The sequence below is a fragment of the Scylla paramamosain genome, chromosome 23 (assembly GCF_035594125.1).
Source record: "Scylla paramamosain isolate STU-SP2022 chromosome 23, ASM3559412v1, whole genome shotgun sequence".
Lineage (NCBI taxonomy): Eukaryota > Metazoa > Arthropoda > Malacostraca > Decapoda > Portunidae > Scylla > Scylla paramamosain.
Genome location: NC_087173.1, coordinates 4,547,986 through 4,566,463, shown reverse-complemented (window position 1 = coordinate 4,566,463; position 18,478 = coordinate 4,547,986).

Below are 18,478 nucleotides of genomic sequence, written 5' to 3'. Positions count from 1 at the left end.
GTTCATAATGTTGGTTATTCTCGTAATTTTGCTGTAAGGGGGTAGAGGAACAGTAGGATTTGTTTCATTGGTGATATATTTTTCCTTGTGGGGGGGAAGGGAGTGAACGGAGAGGGGGTAGGAGACAAAGTGATCTAATGATGGTGTTTCTCGTTCTTTGTCTTTTTTTCGTTTTCCCTTTTTGCAGTTTTTACTTTTTTGTGTGGTTACGTCAGTGCGTGGGTTCTTTCCTTGTCTTTACATTCAGTTTACGTCAGTGCGACTTTCTTCTCTCTCTCTCTCTCTCTCTGGGTAGTTCAACGGCAACTAAGTCACTTTAAGATTCAACACCACCGGACAGCACGGCGACGACCGGCTACCCCAACCAGCTCCCTCTTGTTAACACACCGACCACTCTTCCCTCATCCACTCAGTCACCCACTCTCCTCTTGCATCAGATCTCCCTCTCCTGCCTCCCTTCCTGCCGCCTCCACCAGCGCTACACCTTTCCAATATCAATTCCTACTGTCCCTATGATTAAAAGAGGCGCATCTACCAGCCTTACAGCTCGCCTCGCCTCCCCTCTCCTCAAAAACATCGTCGTTTTCCCCTCGCTCGTCCGCCCGGTGAAGCCATACGGGGAAGACTCAATGTTTAGCCTGAAAGGAGCTCTGCTGGGGCGGCCCCAAAGTGTGTGGAGCGCCATTGTCTGATGCGGGTGGGAGGGAAGCGAGGAGGGATAGAGGGACGACGGGGTGGGAGGGCCAGAGGTGGTAGGGACGCACTGAGGAAGCGGGGAACGAGAGAGGAAGGGGGGGATTGGAGGAATGAGGGGTGAGGGGTGAGGGGTGAGGTCTGTCTTGCCTGCCATCCGCCCTCTCGCTCTCCAGGGGACCATCGGAGCCTCTCTCGTCGTCCTCTTCTACTCCGTCTCCAGTCCGGCCATTTCTCTATCCTGCGCTGAGGAAGGCCCGTTGTCTCGCCCGGCGTCTGCCTCGACAAGGTGACAGCTTTATCACACAAGGGAAGCGAGAAGAAAGTATATGCCTCCACGAAGAGACGAATGTGTAGCGTGTGTGTCTGCGTCATTCTTGCAAGAACTGGGATTCATATTACACACACGAACCAACAAGACAGTCTGCACTTGCTGCTACAGACAACAGAAACTTGGAGAGTCTCTGGCTAACTCTCCTGCGCCGCTTAAGTTTCCCGAAATGTTCATTAGAGTCAGACGAGAAATAAGATGTAAACAATTAAGCTGTAACAAATTACTTTCTATGAGGCATATAGGAAGAAGAAGAAAAAAAAAAAAAAAAAGACCTTTCCCTTGACCAGCTTGCTTCTTGTCCGTGAGCCACACCTCGGCCTGGACAAAGGCTCTTGGTTCTCACACACAACCGGTTCAACAACACGAGAAAAAATAAAGTGCGAGGAGACAACTTGAAACATTTCCTCTGAACCTGAGAGAGAAGAAAGCTTGATACTGAGACGCGAGCCACAGCGAAAAGCAGGAATAACAATAAGAACACTCCTCGCCCTACTCGCCTTCCTTCCTGTGCAAGTAACCGCGTGGGGTACGAAGCGAGGCAGGGAGGCGAGGGCGTGGCCTGGCTGGGGGACGCTTTGTATCGGTCTTAGGGAAACAAGTGCTCGCCACCTGCTCGGGGCGACACTTAGGGTGTTATTAGCTGTCCCGCCGACCTTCACGGTGAAATGGACAATCAATAGATGCTCTCTCTCTCTCCCCCTCGCTGCCGCCATTCAAGGGTACACATTATTCTCGTCTACTCTCTTGCTCATTACTTATTCAACACAGCTAAGGCCGCGCTTACGGGATTAATTTGTTCCTTAATTACTTAGACACAGAAAAAAATAAACGTGTCTGCTAATGAAGAATGAGATCAGAAAATGTAAGATTCACTAAATTCTGAGCTTGGGATTTAAAACTGTATACATGTCTGAAGAAGAAGCATTAGTATCAAAGGGCGTGATGCTCCTGCAGAAGTTGTAACGCTTGCATCCGGAAAGTCGTGGGTGGTGAAGCCCGGTAGCAGTGATCTGTGTGACGCTACGCCTCCACACAGTGTCAGAAAAGAATGACAAAAATTTCCTACCTTTCTCACTTCACTGAACCAAGAAAGGGCCATATTCTGAAACGCTTCGCTCTCTCACCATGATTATTTTCAAAGGCCACAGAGATGACAAGCCGGGTTCCCAAGAGTGTTTCCCCTGTTAATAATGTAATCTTGTTAATCTGCCACTAGAACCACAAAAAAAAACACCCTTAAAAATTAGTGTAATTTCAACTAGAGCCTTTTGAATGTAGTGAAGGTGAGGGAAGACGTGTTTCAGAATAGTGTCTTGTCTTTAGCGCGAGAGACTTGTGTAATATCGAGACTGACAAAGTAATCTTATCACCCAGAACTTTTTTTTTCTAAGATATTTATTTTTGTGAATTTTCTGTGGTGTAATATTATTAAACTCGCGTCGTGTAAGAGATTGTTTTCTGTACTTGATAGCGCCCCGAGGCTCTGTGGTGGTGGTGGTGGTGAAGCCGCAGGAGTGGTGGTGACACTAGTAGTAGTAGTAGTAGTAGTAGTAGTAGTAGTTGTGGTGGTGGTGGGTGGCGGTAGTATTGGCGATAATGGTGGAAGTACTATTGGTGATAATGGTGATCTTAGTGGTAGTACTGACGATATTGTTAGTAGTAATGGTAATAATTGGTTACAATGGTAGTGACGATAAGACTGTATATGATTTAGTGGCGTGGCTTTAGTGATGAGCATAAAAATAAAGGCACAGGTTGTGGTGATGAACACAAGACCAATTCCTAAACGCAAGAACACAGGTGCATAACTGAAGATCGTAGTGGCGGCAGTAGTAGAAGTTACGATGAAATTAACCTGAAGTATGACTCGAAATCTTATAAACGATTACAAAGGATAAGGTTGAACAACAAATAATTATGACCTTCCTACGTTATCTGATTGCACTGCACTAACTAGAAGAAACAGGACGGCACAAAGGAAGGGCTTAGTTATATTGCTGATGGATGGAAGCAAATAAAAGTAGTGGTGGGGGTGGTGGTGAAGCAAGGCGTAGGTGGAGGTGCCAGACCAGACCACGCAATAATCTCAGCGGGGACTGGGAGTGGGCGTCAGACTCTGGCAACTTAGGCAATTACTGCTTCCTCGAATACGTGAAAATTTACCAAACTGCCAAAACATGCACTCGTAAAGTCCTCCGCGTCGTTACAATAGACAACTCGAGGCTTCCAATATTCCGTCATTATAGAGAACACATTAGAGTAATTTATTCCTATGGACTAAGAATTCTGGAAGGTGCGAAAGGGAAGTGTATGACAGGGGGGAAGTGGAGACTCTTCTGCTGCGCTCACCTATTGAAGAAGCGAGAGACAGACAGACAGACAGACAGACAGACAGACAAACAGATAGATAGATAGATAAATAGATAGACAGATAGATATATATAGATAGATAGATCGATAGATAGACAGATAGCCAGTTAGCCAGCCTGACAGACACGCATTCTGATATATATATATATATATATATATATATATATATATATATATATATATATATATATATATATATATATATATATATATATATATATATATATATATATATATATATATATATATATATATATATATATAGATAGATAGATAGATAGATAGATAGAAAGATAGATACATAGATAGAGAGAAATGTAAGTAGGTATATTTCTTATAACAGCAAACTGAAAAAAAAAGAAAAACTTGGATTAATGATAATACCAGATGACTTCAACACTGGGGTTAACTAATGACTACTAACATGATTCAGCCACAGAAAATATACGAGTATATAGTTACGTGGCATTTAATACCAAAATAAACTATACGAATTCTGATACTGTTATCTAAAGATCAATTCAAGCTGCTCCTTCTCCTGATCACTAACTTCTATGTTTTCCCAACACAAAAAAACAAACACAAGACAACATTTTTAGTAATCTCTCTCTCTCTCTCTCTCTCTCTCTCTCTCTCTCTCTCTCTCCCACAGAAAAAAAATATTTTCATCCTTTTATCTTACCTAGTTCATCATTCATCATACCTAGTCTTCATCATTCATACACTAAAGTTCTTTCTATCATATATTAGCTATTAACATGAAATGTTCTGTCCAGATCTGACATTTTCATTTGTCAATGTCTATCAAATGCCTTCATAAATTCCTCATGTTGTGTTATAATTTTCTTGCTGCGGGTCTGTCAGCATCTCGAGTCCCAGAGCCTCAAACGTGACTCTCATTGGCAACTCTCACGCTTCTCTTATCTCGTGATCTCAGTGCGTTCCTAATTCCTGTTCCTTAGCATTTGTAATTCGCCATTAGATTTCGTTCCTTGAGGAGGTTTCAGATTCGTATCGTTTATTTATGTGCGTAAGTTGTTGTGGTGGCAATACCTTTCCTTTTGTCAATGCAGTTTCTCATATTCGGTGAACTAAGGAATAAAGAAGTGCGTGGTTATTGTGGTACGTACAATAAATATTTTTACATCTGCTGTGCTGTTCACAAGTATATCAAGTGCTTTACAAGTTTAAATATAATACTTCTCTCTTTTTCAATGTACAAATTGTTATAAGCAGTCTTCTAAGGAAAATGCTTTCTCTTTCCTATTTTGCTAACATATAGATATATCCAATGCTTTTTTAGTCCGAATCAAATACTTACATTTTTTGTTAGCATAGAGTTACTAATAATTCAGTAATATAAATGAAAATAACCGTACTCGCATGCTTATTCTGACATCTACAATTAGCATATTTTTCATTTGCTGCTTGACTCTCGTTCGGTGTATCCAGTACTTCTTTGAGGGAGATCGAACTCGCGCCATGTACTGCGACTGTATTTTGCCTTCATAATAATAGATCTCGTTCTTTTTATGGCTATTTCACACTCACACTCCACTCCACCCTCACACAGTACACTCACGCACGCACCCACTTGATCTTCTAGTGCTGACCAGCCTCACTACACTGCACTTATAAATCAATAAAAATAGTCTTAGTTTATACAGTCACACAGACTGTGCCGTTTATACATGGCACAGAAGATCATTATGTTTTGTCTTATACATTCACACACTCTCTCTCTCTCTCTCTCTCTCTCTCTCTCTCTCTCTCTCTCTCTCTCTCTCTCTCTCTCTCTCTCTCTCTCTCTCTGCTCATTTATTCTCTTCTTATTACTCGTTTTACGTAAATTTATAATAATCATTTTCATCATCTACCTATCCTTTCCAGCATCGACAACCCCCCCCCCTCTCTCTCTCTCCCCACACGCACTGAAGGACGAGACTGAGCCAGGGACTGCAAGACAAGACAAGACAAGACCCGGAACTAACGGAAAGCAAGACACTGACAAGCTCCCTGACAAACTCCCTGACAAAGTACCTCCTTTTGAGTCAAGCTACACACTGAAGGTCACGAAAGGGAGCCACACCTCTACCCTGCACATCTTTACGTACACTTACCCTGTATAATAACCCGCGACACCTACACGCAACGATATTTCAGGTACTTTCACACGTGCACTGCCGTCTTAGCGAGGAAAGGAGTGTGTGGGGGATGGATGCAGGCAGCGCAGTCAAGCCGAAGTCCCGTTAATTCGAGACTTCATTGCTCAGGATGTTTTGGGAAGCTTGTGGCGGAATCTTCCTCTCACTTAAACGTCCCGGTGAGGTTATGTACGATGCTTAGAGGTATGTGAAAGGAGTGAGAGAGGAGAGGAGAGGAGAGAGAGAGAGAGAGAGAGAGAGAGAGAGAGAGAGAGAGAGAGAGAGAGAGAGAGAGAGAGAGAGAGAGAGAGAGAGAGAGAGAGAGAGAGAGAGAGAGAGAGAGAGAGAGAGAGAGAGAATTAAGGCATACAGTGCCAATTGAAAGTGACTTGTCTTGCATCACTAGCATCGACTAAATTAGCACATTCTTTATTCTTTCTTTCTCTTTTCCTTTTTTTTTTTTTTTTCTTCTTTCCTATTCTACATGTCCCTCCAGTTCGACGACCTCTTGCCAACATCGAAACCTTGCACCTGAGATAGTGAGTGGTTTTCTATTCATTCTTGTTAATTCTTAGCTTTACTTTCGGCATACTCTCTCTCTCTCTCTCTCTCTCTCTCTCTCTCTCTCTCTCTCTCTCGTCTCCCCTTACCGACTATTTTCGGAAGTTATTGAGCTCTGTAACCCAAGCTGAGCAAAGACTGTGGTATAGAAAATCAATATCTACTTGATAGTTTAAGGAAGTGATCTAATTTTTCTACTGTCAATACTACCACTCCTCCTCCTTCTACTACTACTACTACTACTACTACTACTACTACTACTACTACTACTACTACTTCGTCTAACATCATTACCATTCAACTAGTTGTTTTAGTCTCTCTTCACCTGCCTTGTCTATCTTTGCCTACATCATTAACTTCACCAGTCCATTCCACCTATACAAAATGAAAGACATGGAAAAAGCCGAGAAAAGAGCAAAATGATAAGAAAAATGGCAGTTTTTTTTACCACGTATGCTTAATGAGAAAAAAATAGATGAGAGAGAGAGAGAGAGAGAGAGAGAGAGAGAGAGAGAGAGAGAGAGAGAGAGAGAGAGAGAGAGAGAGAGAGAGAGAGTGTAAGACAAACATTGAAAGGTATTCGATGCCATTGAGTCTTCTATGAATTAATGAACAAAGTCAATCCACCGCGAACAAAGAGTTATCAATATTGTGTTGAGAGAGAAAGGTGTAAGAGGAAGGAAATACATATAAAAGATAAAAGTCTTCAGGAATACACAAACTAAAAAAAAATAAATAAAATAAAATAAATAAATAAATAAATAAAAAATAAAAAAATAAATAAATGAAATGAAAAAAAAAAAATATATGAGAAAGAAGCAACGATGAATTCTTAACATAACACATTACAAGAGATAAATGACGTGAAGAAATGATACAGTGCAAGTCATAAACATTCATGCGAGGAAATTAAAATATCACAAAGCGCAGAATCATGAATGAGGCAAAACTATGAGACACGAAACAAGTATGACCATAAAACACCAGCAAATTCACGTAATAAAAGGACGGAAGAAGCTAAAAATTACGAAACATCATCAATTAAACGAAAACGCCATGAAATAAACACAGAGTCTGATGATAAAAGAGAAGAAAAACACGAAGAGAAACACAAAACAATAACAAACAAGGGATACGCTTGTGTATAACATGAGAATCCACTGAACGAGAATATTCTGTATATATGTGTGAAGAGAGATGAGGGAGGGGTGATGACAGCGGGGAGGAGGAAAGCAGGGAAAGCAGCCTCGTATATACTGTGTGTGTGAAAGAGAGAAGAGAGCTGATGGAGGGGAACGGTGGTGGAGAGGTGCAGGAGAGGAAAGCAGGGGAGCACCTATGTATCTCTGCACTACACTTTGAGCAGGTCAGAGGCAAAGGTAACAAGGGAAGGGACGAGTGGAACGAGCAGGATACAAAGACTTCTATTGTGAAGGACGGTGTTCTTTGATGATGGCTGGGCGAGGCTTGGAGGGGCGGGGCTACTCTCTCTCTCTCTCTCTCTCTCTCTCTCTCTCTCTCTCTCTCTCTCTCTCTCTCTCTCTCTCCGACCTGGATTACTATATAAGCCGGTAGGACCTCAGTATAGACGTCGATGATCCCTCAGTTGGAGAAGGATTTGAGGGAAGCGACACCAAGTCCTTCTATAGAGGCTGATGATGATGGTGGTAGTGACCTCTTTCTTTCATCCTGGTCTCCCTGCCACCCCCACCAGTCTCCCAACGCTATTTCAACCACTATCACCACCATCTCTACCTTCCACCGCCACTGCAACCACTATCAGTCTATCCACTTCAGTCATCTGAGTTCCTTCCCTAACACCGTCACTTCACCACCACGATGATGATTTTCCTTCTTGTTCATCACCGCTGGCAGCACACTGGATTACTCTGTCACGGTTATGTGGCAAAATACAAATACCTGCAAGCAAGAAGATGGTATTTGCAAAGACTGACAGATATACATACATACATACATACATAATACGGACAGACAGACAGACAAACAGACAAGCACGCACGCACACACACACACACACACACACACACACACACACACACACACACACACACACACACACACACACACACACACACACACACACACAGCTTCCTCCTCCACGTCTCCATGACTCGCTATTATGACTTTGCCACAAGTAACCTGACGTTTGTGAAGCATCAGGGCTTTAAAAGCAAGAAAACACGCTAAAATATAACCGCAAACAGTCTAGATTTGCAGGACTTAACTCTGCGCGTTATTCTAGTGACGAAGAGCAAATTTCTCCACCTGTGCAACTCCGTACTGAACCTAATGGCACACTCAGCACAGTAGAGATCCGCCTACATGCTTGCCTCCCTCTTTCCGTATCAGCTTGAGTGGTTCTTAGTAGTCTTTCGTCATATTAGCGGTACTTATCCTTCCCCCGAGCGTCCATCTGCGCGGATACGAAACTGACACGAAAGTAATTAAGTACACTCGTAAAGTGAGACGTCTTTCATTGGTAGAGAGGAAGAGAGTCACGCCCGAGGTCTGGCAGCGACAACCTCCAGTGTTCTTGGTAATCCCGGCAAGTGGCAGAGCAGCACGTTATGATACTCACTCACCGGCACGGCACCTCCACCAGACCCACCACCGCTGCTGCCCTGTTCCTCTGACGCCACTCGCATCATTAACTCATTTCCATCTTATTTATTCTACATTACCTTCACTGTCTCCTCCATCTCCATTTTGCCTCCTTATATTCCTCATTTCTGTCTTATTTCTTCCACATTATTACAGCAGTCTTCACATCTACTCCAGTATTTCTTCTGTTTCCACTTTTATTTATCTTTCCTCTTCCACACCTCCATCTCCTTTACATCTCCGCGTTTTCTTCTTCCACACCACCTTCACTGTTTCCTCCATATATTCGGTTTCTCTTCTATTTCTATTTCTATTTCCATCTTTATTTGTCACATCTCTATCTTGCCTCTTCTACACCTCCTTCACCACTACTGCCAATGCATTTCCACATTGATTCTTCCATATCACCAACATTCCCTCCACTTCCACATCTAACTATGACAAACAACCTCGTAAGGATCGACATGTGCCGTCAGCTGTCATCCTTTGTTCCATTTTCTTATCATCACTGCCTTTTCCTCCACTTTGCTTTTTATTAATCCATTACTACTACCACTTCCACTTGAGAGCCAATATTGCCATCTTACTCTTTTATTTCACCACGACCTCCATCATATCCACCTAGTTTTTCGCCTACCACTACCACCACTTCCACTACAGAACCACCACTACCACCTCGGTTCTCTCACATCACCTCTTCCACCTCCTCCACCAGCGTCCTGTGGTTTGTGGTCGCTCGGTACTCAGTAACAAGGCTAGTTTTCTTTGTTTTCAAGTACGAACCTTGGAAACAAAAGCGTAGTTAAAAGTGTACAGTGCTCCTTCTTTCACTCTCACCATGGTCACAGCCTTTCCTTCCTCTTAAGAACATTCGTTTCTCCCATAAAGATCTATCATTGTTTCGATACATACTTACGTTTAGGTATATTTTGACGGCGCGGTAGAATACAGAGTTTCATCTTTACTAACACTCTCATTCTTACCAAGCAGTCCACCTCGTACTCGTTACAAACCAGCCTTATTTTATTGCTACTTGTACCGCAGCTTTGTTTTGTAACTTGTACCGTCGAGGCAAATATAGTTACGGGTACATTATGTCGCGCCGTGTGCCAAATAACATGAATGTGAAGTGACTTGTGTGGGCGGTGGAGTGAGGACCAGACGACCCTTGGGTAAACATGGGTACGGAAGACTCACGCGACTCTGAGCCCATCTGTTCCTTTACCGAGCAGCTCCTTCACTCCTGCCGCCCTCCTGCACCAGTCCACACACCGCGCCATGTTGCCCCGCCGATGTGACGCATTAAATTAGTCAGCCGGTCTCGATTCCACAAAATACTGCATAGAAATGAGTAAAAAGGGAGGTTATTGTGAAAAGAAGGTACAATGATAGAATGACTGCTCTTCTCGTACTGGTAATAAGTAGAAGCTGGCGATACTATAGCAAAGTAAATGCAATGAAATGTTAATTGTACTTCCTTCACACATCGCTCATTCACCTTTAAGTGCATTGTCATTCTTACGAGTTGTCTGGTTTTGGTTGTACCTTTCCGCGCCACTACCGAAGCATTACCGCCGCTCACACCCAGGGGAGGGAAAGCAGACGACAACTGCTCGGTGCATTTCTTTCAAGAGAGCAATTTAAGTAGATGAAGAAATAGTTATGGTATCCATAAACCTCAATAATGAACGCACAAAAGAAGTATTGGTGTGCAAAAGAGGGACGTGTGGTGAGTTTAACTTTAACGGTACCATCAACCGCACGATAGTGAGAGCAAGTGAGCGGAACTGACCACTTTACGAGTGGGAGGCTAAAAGCAGCGGACCAGGAAAGAATGTACCAGCACTGTATGTAAAGCACAGGCACTAAGAAACTCTCCCAGTGCCTGCAGAGTTTAAGCCTGCATTCTTCACTCAGGGACGACTCTCGGACAGCCAAAACACAAGTAATCTCGTAACGCTTGTCTTATTTCCCTCCCTCGGTGCAGTCTCCGGCAGGAAAAGCGTTGTGTACTCGCTGTTCCCGTCGAAACACAGCACAAGTAATGTTATGCACCAGGGAGGTAGTCTAGTTCACAGCCTTCCCTTGCAGTGATTGCACCTCGGAAACTCTATTCACTTGGCCTGTCGTTTAATCTCCAGAACCTAAATGAACAGTAATCTTATCATGTCCCTACGATAGCACTCGTATACCATGAGTTTGAGCCTCGCCGCCTGGAATGCTTACGTATATCGATGATTATAGGTCTTTCTCTAGTTTATTACTATCATTTGGTCAAGTATCGTTGTCATTAGTCTTACATAGCCACGAAGAGTAGTGTATTTTTGGATAGAACAGTACATTCAAGTCTCATATATACGCACACACAATTAGGTACCTATCTGGGTGTGCTGTGCTTGAACGGGCACCGCCTGTCACAAGCACGAGGCGATACTGCAGGGTGGTGACGACATGCCATTTTCGGCCACCGTAACTGCTACCGTGGGTCGGCATCTCCCTGTACTGTTCTGTTGTCTCCTTGTATTGCGTCCCCGCCAGGAAGAGTCTGGTTTGCGTGATGCTGCTCTCCCGCGTCCTCTCGGCGGAGTCTGTGGTCCTATGGAGGTGAAAGGAGAGACTGTCGTGCCTGGCGGTCCGGGAGGGGGCGGTAGGGGGAAGCTTAACTATGTGGTCTACTATTCTGGCAACCAGCAAGGCCGCAAAACTGCTCAATCCTTCTTTTTAATTGGGGCAGAAAGGTTCAACTTAAAGCGCCTCCAGCTTCATCCAACGATGCATGCAGAGTTTGGCGAATGACAGAGATTTGCTTTCCTTCCTTCTTTACTACCAACAATTGTAAGGACAGCCTTGAAGAAGAGCAGCAGAAACATCTCGTAAGCGAGTGGAGATCACAGCCCACATGACGTTCAGGGTTAATGTTTGTCACTTCTTTCTGCATTCTGTCTCTTAGGAGAACGTCAGTCTGATCCATCCAAACACAGAGGTATTGGTATGCTAAAATCCATCGCGATCACTTATGCTGATCACTAAATTTCTTCTGTTATCCAGTTTTAATAAGAGTGCGGAGATTGGCTCAGGACAAGTGGAACATGCACAGGCGAGCGTCACCATCACACTCTTTCCAGTTCTTCTCATCATTAGTGCCTCAACACATAGTTAATTTCTTCTAAGCACCAAACATGTCACCAGCATACGTTTCCTTCCACTCTCGCTCGAGCTGAAGAGTACCAGGAACCTCGGATGGCCGCCCTCGACTTCTGCATGATAACTAATACAACTGAGTGTGTGCCGTCTTGCTCCACAAGCTGTCCTGACTTGGCCAGGCTGCTGCACCAGGAGGCATTAGGCATTTACCAGTCATAGGAACATTAGCTGGAGGCCCCTACATCATCATTTAAAACCTTCACTCATGTGTGTCCTGGAGAAGTAAGTGTCCCGGAGAAGTAAGTGTCCTGGAGAAGTAAATAGAAACTTGAAGCTTCGTGTCTTCCTTGATAGTCTTTTTTTTACTCGGGCTCCGCTAAATGCCTGCCTGGCGTGGTGCTCACCTGTTGTTATCAATACGCGGGAAGCAGGACGTATGGAGATAAGTTATTTGCTGACTCTGTTTATTATCTTAGCGTTATCTGTTGGGACTGCTAATGCAACATTAATCTATAAAGTAAAAATAGAAGTTTTTTTTCTTTTTGGTAGTCAGAATGTTAGTGAGACAGTATTTATATTACTGTAAACAGGTGCACTAACGAATACCTGGACAACAGAAACAGCCTTTGTAGTGAAGCTTTGTTTTTATCGAAGGAGGAAGTACCAACACCAACGTGATCCTCCACTACTCTGCCGTGATCCGAACAAACACCGAATTCTGAACAGGCTGCAGGGCCACCAGTCGCCTGCTTGAGCTGTGGTGACCTGTCGTCCCTACCTGTGGCTGCCAGTACTAGACTGTGTATGATGACGGTGACAAACTGGCGCAGCGGTGCAGTGTTGGGCCGAGGACCTCCGTACACCCTTTGTTGTGGAGTTTCTTTCATGAGCACCTCCAACTCAAATTTGGCCTTCAAACTGTACCTGAGCGAGGCGAGCACATGACGCAGTCGTTGGTTCATTTTGTCACACCACCACGCACATACACGCTTTCAGACGCAAGTGTTCACAGCTGTATGGGATGAGTGTGGCTTCGAGCGAATTTTCAAGCTCCATGAGTCTAATTACATCCACACGATTGTTGATGAGAGAGAAAAAGGCGAAAAGTGTTCGTTCTCCCCTTGAAGCTACGAGAGGCCAGGCAGGGTTCGTCAGTTCTCTATACCTGACACTGTTCAGAACCCTTCTCTCGCTGGTCTTGACGACGCAGTTCATCAGCCAGGTCGCTTAAATTATATTACAGCAATCTCTCTTCGCGTAGTTTCTTATTCATGATCAGCGGGTCGCTTTAATTACGTTGTACCTGCATGTAATTTTGCGGCGAAGTGAGTCTTGCGTGGCGACGAAATTCGGGCTGCGGGTGGAAAGTTTTGCAGTTCGTGGCAATGGAGAAAGTTGGTGGGCGTCGCTGAGGGTGTAATTACTGCGATATACGGAACTTCCATCCAGGCTGTGTTGTAGCGCCAGTGATGCAACCACTGGGGAACATACACACAGTATGGTTTCAAGCTACCCACATTTTCGAATGGCGGTGTATTAGTGATCTTCCTTTACGAAATAATATACGCATACATGCTCATAATCACAAAACCAATTGTATATACTAAAAAAAAAAAAAGAAAAAAATCTGGACATGCTGAATAAAACTCGTTCGTGGTTCAATAAAACACGCAAGACACAAAATTTCTTCTTTGAAAACATGTAAAAAGGCGACACAAGACTAAAGTTGTCCTGCCTTTCCCTTTTGGTCAGTCAGTGCATCTAGACCACAACCTCGGATATAAACAGCCTCCATCAAAAGTACTTCAGTGCTTACGAGGAAGCTTGCCGCTATAAAAAAAAAGGGACAACACAAAAATTCTAAGTTATCCTCGGCTGCTAACCTTCCCGTCACTCCTGTTCACTCCTGTTTGCCACACACCTCACCGATGCCGCCACCAGTAGAAGCTCCAGGCACTCTAAGCATTGCCCTGTGCCCTTATGGCTCTGTGCTTGGGCTAGGAGCAGTGAAGGTGAGGTGGGGGAATAAGAGGTCAGCGGAAAAGGGACGCTTAAGAGAATGACGTTTGGTTCGGAGGACTTTTATACAGCAGATCTCTTGACGTTGCTCACTGTCCACGATGTAAATTACTTATAGCACACAATGAAAAATACAGCAGCTTACTGCGTCAGATGTCTCAACAGGATCTATAAGCTTCAAAGGTTCCCACAGCCTCCAGCAAATACGACCAAGATACGTGTAGAGGTTCTGATTACTCACGTCTCTGTTTTTGTAAAAGCTTACAGTTCCTTGTTGCAGGAGAAATACTCTTTATCACATAATTCATAATTCTGACAAAATAACTGTTTTGCCCTTACCCTAGATACATAAAACACGAGTCCTAGTTTCTTTAAAATGTAGGTTGCCGTCTCCCGTTGCAGAGGGAAGTGACGTCTCATTACCACCACACCACACCAACACCAAGAACAAGTCTCAGCTGCTGGAGTCAGTATAACTTTGGGGAATTATGGAAATAACCTTCACCTACTAATATCTAAGCAATGACTATTTATTTTAGAGGCAAAAAGTTGTTACTTTTCTAAATCGTGATCAATACAATGCAGAGATCAGCAGGGAAATTAATGAACTTAATGAATCTAAACCTAACCAAACCTAATCTAACGTAGTCTTTAGATGAAAATGATAATGTTATTTTTAGTATTGTCCTAACCTTGTCTCGTGGTAGTCGATCTCTATGGGTGTGGTTCCTGAGTGGGCGTGAGGGTGTGAGGGCCTTGTGAGGGGCGGTATGAGGTGGCTCGGGTCTTCCTTGCACAGCGTAGTTCTTTGCTTTATTATTGTTCTCATATTTTTCCACACAGTTTCCAAGCATTATTAAGTATCTTCTTTCATACAACTGTGAATAGCCTTTTGTCCACCTTCCTCCTAATCACTGCTGAGTAATAAAGAAAGTGACAAGACTGAGTTCCACGAAACGTGTTTCTTTCTTTTTGTGTCCTTTCCCTCTTTCTCTTCTTCCTTCTTGTCTCTGACTCACAGCTGGAGACACTTGAAAATATTCTTTGTTTTTCTGATGGCACAGAATACCAAGGAAAGACTGCACTTCAGGACAACAATCGCAACCAGTGTGCTCTCACAAAGTAATCCACAATGTTTAGAATACTAAATAAACATATTTCAAAAAGGAACTCGTCGTAGTGAACAGTGGCACTTAATGGACCTTCTTATAGGAACGAGTATTCCTTGCAGGTTTACAGAGGAAATGTCTGTTAAGGAAGGTGAGTTACACTCGTGTTCCTCTTTTCTTTCTGCTTCTCCTCGTATTGAAAATTCCTGGCGATTCATCATGATTCTTGAGAAAGCCTCATGCAGTCTGCTGTTGCTGCTCTGCTGGCAACACAAACTGAATAGAAGAGGAATTATAAGGGTATTCAGGATTACATTCTTTAAGAGCACAACATGAGACGAGAGAGAGAGAGAGAAAAAAAAAAAAAAAAACACTTGTATGAGTACTGAAGCATAACATCTTCATTTCGCTTATGGGGTTTATAAAACAGGAGATACAAACGAATTATATATATGTGGATGTATGCATGTAACCGCCTTGTCTCGGCTTCTCTACTGGAAATGCCTGCTGGTGTACAGATTACAAGAGAACAACAAGATATTTTAGGCGGCAATTAGTCTCTGGGTCCTAACTTGTTGACACTAACTGCAATATAAAAAACAACTTAGCTACAATATGAAATAAGAGAAATGTGTTATGTACTGCTACTATTGCTTGTCAGGACGGCCATCAACGCTTCTTTGATAATGTGTTGGTGGTATGGTGCTGATGGAAGGAGAAACATGATAGAGAACTGAACGAAGCTACGATTTCTCTTCCTTAAAACTCCTCCAACACCAAGATCGAGTCACCATCACATCATCCACCAAAGTGCCTAGACCCTCACACGCCTCCAACACACCCGTCAGGAGGCGAGGCACGGCACAGGGAACAACACACATGCTCAGCTAACAAACTACTCAGGCTGTAAAGATAACCACTTATTTATTTACTGAGGGGCGTAGCTCGTGTGAGAGCCTCCATGACCTACTTGACCGCGTGATACTTCCCCCTAAGGCCAGAAAAATAATCCCACTCAACGTCACTTCAGCTACAGACTTGCTTTCATCGGTGCCAGGCTGCCAACCCTCCCGAGAGAAGACGGCGACCCCACCCTTCCTCTGCCTTCCATTTTCTGTTGAGTTCCCGGGGATGCTAAATTCCCATCGGCCTTGCGTAGCGTATGAGGGACTGGCGGGGAGTGAACTTAGTGGTGAATGATTTACCAGAAGTGAATGTCACGCTTCAGGGCCGCCAGTCATGTTGGTACGCCTGACGCCGCCGCCTCCTGCTGACGTGTCTGAAGCGACTCGAGAAAGGCGGAGACGAGGACGAGAAAACGCGTATCGAAATTGTTAAAAGCCAAAGGATCAATAATTGCTGAAGGTTTTAGTGGAAAGATGAACTCATATGGTGTGAGGTGGATTAAAATGCTGGTTATCTGTCTGTTTGTTAGTCTCTCTCTCTCTCTCTCTCTCTCTCTCTCTCTCTCTCTCTCTCTCTCTCTCTCTCTCTCTCTCTTGGTGGTGGTGGTGTGTGAGAAACGTCGTCGTGGTGGTGGTGGTGGTGGTGGCAGCGGTGGTATGGAGCAGTCTGTCGGTCTTCTGGTGCCACTTTCACCTCCCTCACACGCCACCACCACCATCACCACCAACACCAACGAGTCTCACGTCTTCCCCCCTTCCTCCAACGCCTCCGTCTATAAAATCCACTAAAAATCGTCCTCGCTGAAGAACTACGAAATAAATGTATATTGCACCACCACCACCACCACCACCACCATCAGCTTTTACGATTTCACTGCAAAAGACAAAGGAAGAGGAGGAAAATTTAGACAGCTACGTTCACTTATAGACTACGATACTCAGTTACCTAAAGATTAACTTGTATTCCTCTCCCTCTTCCTCCTCCTCCTCCTCCTTTTCCTCTTCCTCCTCTTTCAAGATTTCAGCGCAGGATAAAAGATTTCCTCTATTTATCTCCACTCACTTCCGCCGGCTCGTAATTTATTCCGGAAGGTAGAGATAAAATTTTCCTTTCTACCATCTCAACATTTACTTCACACACTCTCTCTCTCTCTTTCCTCAAAATACTCGTACGTTTGACATGAAGAAATATCCTTTGATTAAGTTTTGACAGGAAGATTAAAGATTGACGTGAGAATCAGTAAATAGGAAAATACTTAAACATACTTAACAGGATAATAGTTAAACACGTCATTACGCACGCACACACACACACACACACACACACACACACACACACACACACACACAGATGGGAAAAAAAAACAAAAACATGTGCCTCAAGAAAAAGGAAATGAAAAGTTACGGAAATCAGCGTTTTTGAGAAGCGACTGCCACCTCCACACACACACACACACACACACACACAAGAATAAAAGAAGTAAATGGAAAAAAAAGAAAAATAAGGAAAAAAATGAAGTATAGCGCGAAAGAAGATCCATCAACAAATAAAAAAAAACAACAATAAAAAATACAATAACTATCACTTACTACAACTACTACTACTATTTCTACTACTATATCTATTACTACAGCTACTATTACTACTACAACTATTAGCAGTGATACTACCACCACTACTACTACTAATCACCAGACTTAGTCACCAAGAGAAACTCCAAAACACAAACGAACACTAAAAGGGGGGAAAAAAAAATACAGACAGTAACATGCAAAACCGATAATACAGAAGAAATGGAGGAAAAAATGGAGAGAGAGAAACGGGTGGAAGAGAGAAAAAAAGTGGAGAAAAGAGAGAAGAGGAAAGAGAGTGACAACACAGGAAAAAAGGGGGAGAAGAGAGGAGGAAAAAAAATATGAGAAAGAAAAAAAAGGGGAAGGGAGATGAGGAAAAAGTATGACGAGAGAGTAAAAAGAGTGGAAAGAAGAGAAGACAAAGAAAAGAAGAAAAATGCTGGAGAAGAGGACAAAGGTGGAGAGAAGGCAAGGGTGGAGAGAACAAAAAAGGTGAAAACAAGAGAAAAGAAGAAAAGGTGTTGGAGAAAAACTGTGAAAATATAGGGAGAGACAGAGAGGGGATAATAAAGAAGGAAAATAAAGGAAAAGGAAAAAATATGCATTGGAAGAGGTTGCAAATCTCGGATATAAGATATGAGAGAGAGAGAGAGAGAGAGAGAGAGAGAGAGAGAGAGAGAGAGAGAGAGAGAGAGAGAGAGAGAGAGAGAGAGAGAGACTTACATCCCTTGTACAATGATTAATTTTCGGGAGCTCATAAAGTTCTTGTATTATTAGTATATGTCACTCTCTCTCTCTCTCTCTCTCTCTCTCTCTCTCTCTCTCTCTCTCTCTCTCTCTCTCTCTCTCTCTCTCTTTCTTTCTCTCTCGTTTCTTCGTCACCAAGATAAATCACAACCTCAAAGAAGGAACGTAAGAACAATGAATGGGAAGAAGGAAGGAAACAAGGAAGGAAGGAAAGGAAGGAAGAGAAGGAAGGAAGGAAGGAAGGAAGGGAAGGAA